The 8,050-nt window shown below is 38.4% G+C and overlaps 1 long non-coding RNA gene across 1 annotated transcript; it reads left to right on the plus strand.

Moving 5' to 3' along the window:
* Positions 1-777: 777 nt before the first annotated feature.
* Positions 778-1,560, plus strand: LOC120437751. The gene is made up of 3 exons (XR_005611387.1): positions 778-809; positions 892-1,032; positions 1,524-1,560. It is a non-coding gene; the product is annotated as an uncharacterized LOC120437751 (long non-coding RNA).
* The last annotated feature ends 6,490 nt before the right edge of the window (positions 1,561-8,050 follow it).

Genomic DNA, 8,050 nt, shown 5'->3' on the forward strand with positions numbered 1-8,050 from the left:
GAGTGCTCACACTGTGCGTCCATAAAATGAAGGTTATAACAGAAATCCTGTCGCCGCTTCTCCCTCTCTGTATTTCACTCACACAGACACACACACCACCACCATCAACTTTGCTAAATTACTAATGAAAACATTGATCAGGCAGCTGTGATTGAGCAGCAGTGTAGATCCAACTATTTTCACGGTTGTTGTGGTCGTGATAATTTTGTGAGTCCACATCGAAAAGACTCGGATGAGCTTTCCAAAGTTCTACAAGTTGTGCCTCCGTCGCTTGTGTCCAGATCACACGCTGCACTGTGCTGCTCCGTCTTTTTCGCTGAGATTTGTGTTTTCGCGTGCGCAGTGTGAGAAGCTGCGGTGACACCCTCAAACATGTTTGAAATCCTCACGACCAAGCGATTAATGATCGGGAGCTGGTTGTGAGGTGCTAATCGCTTCTCGTTATCCCACGTACACTACACGATGCACGACGCACGATGAAGGCCAAAATCGGGCCGATCAACAAATCAGTCGCACGACTCAAAAATCAGCTCAAAATGGGCCAAAAATCACACAGTGTAAGCCTAGCATTAGTGAAATCATAATTTAAATTAACTCATTTTTATATCTGCAAGAAAATGCAGATTTTTTAGGCAATACATTTGCAACATACTAAAATTTGAATTTTTCTCCTCTATAAGCTTGACGGTAACAAACACCTTACTGAGCAGCAGAAGGATGACATTAACAATTTGGCCATTTCCTGGGACTTGCCACCCGTCAGTGCAGAAAACTGCAGATGGCTGTTCCAACACCTTCTCCATCATGCAGTAAGATTGCCCTTTAAAAATTGTTTTTAGATTGTCATCACCTAAGCAAATGTCATGTGGTTATTTTTAATTATTGTTTTAGGTGATAGGCTGAACTAAAAGGCAGACAAAACACATCAGAAAAGGTCTGAAGGACACCGGATTGTTGACTATGCTTCAACAAAGACCTGACACAGCCTCAGTGGTCTTTCCCCAGCATGAAGACAGCATTCTTACTGCACAGGTATTTCAATGCATTTATAAGATGCCGACTACAGTGACAAGGCGAGATGGCATGACAGTTAATGCTGCTTTTAGGGGAGGCTGTAGCTCAGGAGGTAGAGTAGGTCATATACTGATCAGCAGTTTGTTAAGATCCCTGGCTCCCGCTCTGTATGAATTTTTGGTAGGAAGTACTGAAAATAAGAATGTGATTGTGAGAATGATAATTGTTGTAGAAAAACTGAAGGGTCTGGGGAGTAGAAAAGTAAGAATCAGTCCTTCTACCATTATACTTTAGGTGAGACAAAATGATTGATTGATAATACTTTATTCATCCTGAAGGAAATTCTTTTAAAGGCTGCCAGATAATCCAGTGCCATCATGAGCACCCCATAGAATACACCATATATAAATGCCAAGTGTCGGAAAAAAGTCCCTTCACAAATTTAATATGTAAAACACAGTTTTTAAGGCAGTTGCATTCTCAAGTGTGTCTCTGAAATCTCATTTTAGGCTGTTCTTAGCCACATTGTTTGGCCAGGAGATGAGGCGATGATGAAGACGATGATGATCCACCTTACCCACTAAGCATCCAAATGCAAACAGTGGGATTTCTGAAGACCTACATTGAAACAGGCAACTGTAATTGCATTGCGATTCAAAATTTGAATCTAATTTGATTTCTAATGCATTGATTATTTTTACAGCCACTCCATTCCAGCTCAGCCAGCTGATGAGGTTTTGGGTCGGGTGGGAAATTCCGACTGGTACCATGAAGGTTGAAGTGGTCAAAGCAGACTACCTCATATCCTGTACATGTTTTGGAATGTTGCGTGTCCCTGGGCACTTCCACGAGTACAATGTCTTTTCCAAACATGTTGATGATTGCATTGCAACTTGTGCCACAGGTTTCGGCCTTATTTAAAAGCAATTTGTAGACACTGGATGTCGAATAAACTTTACCATGCTTGAAAAATGTTTTACATAGCCAAAAGTTTCACTGTTTACGTAGGCTTATTGATTTTTTGGGAATATTGTTATGCGAGTTTAAATATGAAAATTAAAGTTACAGTTCCCACCATTAACATTTATATTTGAAGTTAAGGAATTAATGATTGTGTTATTTAGGGTTGTTTTGTTAACTTAAAGTCATTGTCATGCATCCGATTCACATCATCTCTTTGTTTGAAGCAGTTTCATGGATTACAAGAGGTGTAAAAAAGTAGATTAATACTAAAGCTGCATTAAATGTTACACACAGTCCTGCTGTTGAATATAATGTTAATAAAAATCTGCCACACTGTCAGCTGTGGTCAAGCTATTTAATTACCGCATGCAGGACAGCTAACATACATCAAAACATTACAGTTCTACAGTCATGAGAGTTTTTGTCACTTTCAAGCTTTTTTCAATAAAGTCAAGTTTTGAGCTGTGAAAATTGGATGATAATTTTCCTGATTATTTTTGAGGTTGTTTGAAATCATTTTGTAAATCAAAGGAAATATGCTTGAACACCCCAAATTAAAATCCAGAAGTTGTCAAGGACATGGATTTGAAGCAGCAGTTATTGGACTTAAATACAAGTTACATTCTAGACTGGTCGCCACTCCATCAAAGTTAAGAAAAAGAATTCTCGTCAGACTGTAAATACAGTAGATCAATTGAATATTGCCTTTACAATTAAATAAAAATAGAAATCAGCAAGAATAGGCATGATGGCACCAAAACAAAATTTTATTGAAGCTATTATTAAACAAAGGATTTACATGAGAACAGAAAGCATTTATCATGTTACCTTTGCATTAACTGACGGGTTATCAGGAAAATATAACTGTAAACTCATCAAACACAAAATGCAATAACATTAAAAACTGAAAATAAATATTGATGCAGACTTTTACCAACTGTCCTTGGATAAAAAAAACTGATAATTCAGCATAATGTAAACATCTGTTAGGGCAGCTTATTTTCAACCATCATTCTAGATAAAGCTATAAATCCTGCCTGTTCTCAAGAACGCCTTCCACATACTGGACAAGGGAACTGTAAATGTCAGCCCCATAGGACATAGAGGGTTCATGGTATTGAAAAGGTGTCTCACTCTTTCCAAATCCTCATTGTCAAGTGGAGACACAAGTTCTGGAAGGTAAATACCAGTTTGGTCCAAGTCTGCAATGTCCACATCTGGATACTCTGCCTGAAATTAGACGCCATCAATTCAGGAAGTCTTTAAAATACATGCTTTATTAATTTTGTCAATGATATACATATATTTTTGTCTTCAAAAAAGCGATGTGAATAATTTAGAGATGTGTAATCATACAACAATACTTTCAGGAGGATCGATTGGATTCTGAGTCTTTCCAATCTCCCATAGTTGGTTTGGAGTGTAGTTCCGCTCTGTCCTAAGAGTGTGATTGTTCCAGCCTTCAATAAACGTCTCCAAATCTGCTTGGATTCATGGCAAAAACACATACTGTGCACAAAAAAGGTCAGTACAGTTTGTTGGATCCAAGACTTTGTCTTCCTCAAGTCTGTGAAGAAGATCGTGGTAGATGTTGGTGACAACATTCCAAACGTCGCGCCACAGGCGCTCTATCCTTTAAAACAAAAAAACAGACAAACAAACATTTAAAAAAAAAAAAATCACTATACAGTGACATTCAATAATTAACACCAGAATACTACACCTGGCAATCAAAAATATGTTTTTGTTATAAATTAGGAATACCTTTGGTTATGCACGCTTTTGCCAGACATAAAGCTTCCTCTACCACAGCCCCGAACTTCAAACACGTATCGAGCAATGTCAACATTCTCAACTCTTTGGTCTCCCCTCACTCTAAAAATATGAAAAACAAAGGACACAGAAATAACAGAGTATCACATTTTAGCAATGTTTTACATTCAACTGTATAATATTTTTAGGGCTCTTTGAGCTCTTATGCAGAGCTATATTTGTAAATATTTTCCCGAAAAGTACAATGCACAACTAGTAATGTTAACTTGCAAAGTGTTCTGTCACAGTCTGGCTGAGCAGCTGACTGTGTGAAGTATGAATAGTCGACCCAAGTGCAGACAAAAATGGAATGTGGAACAAAACTTGAATGTTAACAGAAAGCAAGCCGTTCCTTAAGGCTGGTAAAAACTATACAAAACAAAAGGCAGAGATGAAGCTAAACTGGGCAGACTAAAGATAAACATAAAAATCAAAACATGAAACTCGCCGTGGATACAAAGATACCTAAAACCTGGAGCGTAGAAGCAGAGACGCATGGAAACATGGCACAAACGACAACATACAACATGACAAAGAATGAACAGAAACACACAGACTAAATACACACAAGTGTGATTAGAGGAAATGAAAACACATGGGAAACAGCTGACGCTGATTTGACATATTCGTTCATATTCATCTGATCTTCTACATTTGTAACTCGCCCCCTCATACACTTCACTCTTCATCAGCTTCCCTTCTGTCTGTTCCACATGCTTGTCTAACTACAACGGGACTCAGAGCCGTTAGTTGTTCTGCTCCAAGACTTTGGATGTACCTCAGCCAGATCTCCGGACCACAAACTTTTTCACCACTTTTAAGTCACGTCTCAAAACCCATCTATTCAAAATTGCATACACCTGATTCTGTGCTAGTCCATTTTAACTTGCTCAGCTTTTATACTGTCATGCTTGCTTTTTTCTTCTTTAACTTATGTCTAAATTTTATTTGCAATGTTTCAATATATTGTGTTGTTGCTATTGTAAGGTAACCTTAAGGTGTTATAAAACGTATTATTAGTATTATTATTATTATTATTATTATTATTATTATTATCATTGTTGTAGTATTTCTCTGCAAATAGAATACAAATGATAGGAAAATTCAATCATTTCCAGACAGCAAGCATGTGTGTAAGGCACGAATGTGTATTCAAAATTGAAGTGAGACTGATTTAAGCCTCTATGCTCTAATGTGAACAGCAAATCTTTGCATTATACCTCGATGGAAATCCATGCTTCTGTACAGCCTCAAGGAAGAACGTCAGTGCTGTAGAAGCCTTGTTGTTGTTAGCTGCTTTCAAGTACAAGATCTGAAAATAAAGAGACATTATGGAAGTACTAGTACTAGTGTAATAGGTTAACATATGTGTTTAAGTTGAAATGTGTGGCTGGTAAATCTGGATTACACCAATAGTTAAAAAGTTAAGAGGTAAAAAGACTTATGGGGATGTTAGTTCAGTTTATGTCTTCAAACAAAGAAAAAAACGGAACACCCCAGTTATATTTTGGTCTTTGTTATATCTTTCAGTGTTGATTCAGTATTTTCTAATTATACTTTACATCTTCCATGGCATTACTTAAAAATACCACTAGGTGGCGCATAGCGGCCAGGAGAAGCGTAAACCCCCCTGGGAGGCAAATCTGCAGAATAAATCCTGCAGTTGAATTGTAAACAAGTTAATGATCTGTGCCTCTTTATTTCAATATACAGGTGGGTTACTAGTCCTCAAAATGACTAATAGGTAACACAGTAGAAGCAATAAGACTGTTGTGAACTCGTGAATGAAAGTATACCGTTATAAGCTAAGTACTGTTGTGTTTTGAATGAGATCGTGATGTGAACGTGATCATGCTAGGCTAAGGGACTAACTAGCGGGGAATGTGAGTTTCAAGTACCGTAGCGATGCTAATGCACGTTCTCAGTTGTGTGTTCTCTATATGTCTTGTTGAAGTAAGACAGGATGCAAAGGCTGTAATTGATCCTTGCATAGCCACTCATGTGCTGTATATGAATAGTTATTTGCTATTCATGGGCTGTGAGTTACAGTACATTGTATTTCTTGATGCAAGTGATATGTATGTGTAACCGGAACAAAGGCTGAGGCAACCTGGTCACTGCGAGCCAATGTTATCTATATGTATGATGGTTAATGTATATTCGCCAAGGTTATTCCTGTACTTTTGACAATGCGCTGACAGCTGTTATGCCACACGTTACAAAGAATTGCTGGTTCTTATCAGAGGCGATTAATGACTTGTTCCCCTGTTGATGTGCAGAATAAATCCTGCAGTTGAATTGTAAACAAGTTAATGATCTGTGCCTCTTTATTTCAATATACAGCTGCGGGATCTAGGATTGCACCCCTCCCAGGCACCTGTCACACCAGGGGGGCAACACTAGCATCACATTTTCTGCTATTTTAGTGAAGAATGCAAACCTTCCTTGAGAAGCCATCAACACCACCAAACATCACAAGTCCATATCTGTAAAGAGACAAAGACACAACCCCTAAGACTTCAGCCACTGAGTATAATTAATTAATTGCATTTTTCACCAATAATCAAATATGAAACATTACAAGTTAGGACTTGTCAAATTTGAAAGTGGATCACACATTTCTAAAAGCATGCAAAGGCTGGTGAACTTCTCTTAATCTGTTAGAATTTAGAGATCTCTCTCTCTGTCATATTCATACACACATATATACATGTGTATATATACACATACACATACACATATCTCTCTCTCTCTCTCTCTCTCTCTCTATCTCTGCTAACTTGGCGGTAAAGTAATGGCATAATGTAAAATACAGTTGTTACAATTTAATGTTGTCAGTGTTTTGTTTTATGTTATGTTTAAGGATTTGTTCTCGTTTCCTGTTTTATTGTGAAGGTCTGCGTCTCATGTGAGTGTGTTCAGTCTTACCTCTGTCTCGTCTTGTTGATTGTTCCCAGCTGTGTTCCCCACCTGTGTGTAATCTCCCTGTGTTTCCCTGTGTGTATTTAAGTCGCGTCCTCTGTCTTTGTAGGTTGGCTGGTCCGTCTGTGTATCCACCATGTCTCATCCGTGTGTTTCTAGTGATGGGCAGATGAAGCTTCATGAAGCACTGAAGCTTTTCATCCAATTGGTTCACCCCAGCGCAAAGCTTCGTGAAGCTTCATTTGCTCTAGTAGGACATCTAGTGGACGTGAAAATATTAGTTGCCATGAATTTGAAGAGTGTGGCATTTTGCACACAGCCTGTAAATGTCAACAACAAAAGGAGTGTGTAAAACATGTATATTGTAGTGATGGCAGTATACTGTGTATATTTATACTGGCAGTATGGAAAATGATCATTTGGAAATGCCTAAAATAGAAATGATCATTTGCTGTGAGGTGAGGTGTGGTTGGGGTGTGGAAAGTGGTTGTGCTTTTGTAACGTTGAGGTATGGACAGCTACACACTGAGGCTTTGAGCCTCAGTCCTGCCTCTTCACATTTTATTCGGTAAAAACTAAAGTTTCACTGCTTTTATGACCTTTTTAGTGGGGAGAACATAGCTAGGATTTAATGATTTAACATATCTTTTAAATCTTTTGTCCTCCACAGTGGTAAATGGCTGGGAGTCCTCAATCACCATGCTAACCAGGTCTCCATCTATTTGAGATTGTTCTCCTGAGGAAAGACAATAAAAACAAAGCACAAATATAAATATCACACACGTAACTTATTACAGTTGTATAATATTGTTCTATCATTTAGTAACATTACTGCATGCTATATTATCATGGCATTTGATGGCTCACCTGGTCTTGCTCCACAATCGGTGTTCCCCTTATTCTCATGCAAAGCTCTGTAGTGCCTAAGCATCTGAGGTGTTGTTGTTATATCCCAGCTCCCTGGCACATAGCAAACACTTCACCTCGTACAAAAGTAAAGACAGCTTAACATAAATTGTATTGCACCATCAGTATTATGAAAATACATCATCTGTAGAAATGTACATACCTTGTTGGGAGGAATAAAAACAAAATGTTCCCACACAGGGGAGGACATCCTCCTCTTCTTAGCTGGCTCCATCCTCTCCTGACTTTCTCTCCTCACTCTGCTAAACCTCCAAACTCTCTCCAAACTGTCTCCAAACTCTCACTAACCGCAACTCTCCATCAAACACCCACATTTTGAATGAAGTCTGAGGGGTTTATATCGCTGTCATAGCTCGCGGCAAACTTCGAACCGCTTCATGAACCAGTCACGTGGTTTAGCTGGGCAGCGAGG

Source organism: Oreochromis aureus, linkage group 3, assembly GCF_013358895.1.
Source record: "Oreochromis aureus strain Israel breed Guangdong linkage group 3, ZZ_aureus, whole genome shotgun sequence".
NCBI lineage: Eukaryota > Metazoa > Chordata > Actinopteri > Cichliformes > Cichlidae > Oreochromis > Oreochromis aureus.